At 63.4% G+C, this 715-nt stretch overlaps 2 non-coding genes across 2 annotated transcripts; both read right to left on the minus strand.

Annotated features, from left to right (window-relative positions):
- Positions 1–170: 170 nt before the first annotated feature.
- Positions 171–223, minus strand: Tc00.1047053432521.10. The gene has a single exon (XR_008254348.1). It is a non-coding gene; the product is annotated as a C/D small nucleolar RNA (snoRNA), TB10C3C1 (small nucleolar RNA).
- A 388-nt stretch (positions 224–611) lies between these two features.
- On the minus strand, positions 612–664 carry Tc00.1047053432521.20. Its single transcript, XR_008254349.1, has one exon. It is a non-coding gene; the product is annotated as a C/D small nucleolar RNA (snoRNA), TB10C3C1 (small nucleolar RNA).
- Between the last annotated feature and the right edge of the window lie 51 nt (positions 665–715).

A 715-nucleotide genomic window follows, 5' to 3' on the forward strand; every position in this document is an offset into this window, starting at 1 on the left:
TTCTGCTTCCTCAGCCAGGCGACGTGCCTCTGCTTTCTCAGCCAGGCGACGTGCTTCTGCTTCCTCAGCCAGGCGGCGTGCTTCTGCTTCCTCAGCCAGGCGACGTGCTTCTGCTTCCTCAGCCAGGCGACGTGCCTCTGCTTCCTCAGCCAGACGGCGTGCTTCTGCTTCCTCAGCCAGACGGTGTGCTTCCTCAGCCAGGCGGCGTGCTTCTGCTTCCTCAGCCAGGCGACGTGATTCTGCTTCCTCAGCCAGGCGACGTGCTTCTGCTTCCTCAGCCAGGCGACGTGCCTCTGCTTCCTCAGCCAGGCGACGTGCCTCTGCTTCCTCAGCCAGACGGCGTGATTCTGCTTCCTCAGCTAGGCGACGTGATTCTGCTTCTTCAGTCAGGCGGTGTGATTCTGCTTCCTCAGCCAGGCGGCGTGCTTCTGCTTCCTCAGCCAGACGGTGTGCTTCCTCAGCCAGGCGGCGTGCTTCTGCTTCCTCAGCCAGACGGCGTGCTTCCTCAGCCAGGCGACGTGATTCTGCTTCCTCAGCCAGGCGACGTGCTTCTGCTTCCTCAGCCAGGCGGCGTGCTTCTGCTTCCTCAGCCAGGCGGCGTGCTTCTGCTTCCTCAGCCAGGCGGCGTGCTTCCTCAGCCAGGCGACGTGCCTCTGCTTCCTCAGCCAGGCGGCGTGCTTCTGCTTCCTCAGCCAGGCGACGTGATTCTGCTTCC

Source organism: Trypanosoma cruzi (genome assembly GCF_000209065.1).
Source record: "Trypanosoma cruzi strain CL Brener chromosome Unknown tcruzi_1047053432521, whole genome shotgun sequence".
NCBI classification, from domain to species: Eukaryota; Euglenozoa; class Kinetoplastea; order Trypanosomatida; family Trypanosomatidae; genus Trypanosoma; species Trypanosoma cruzi.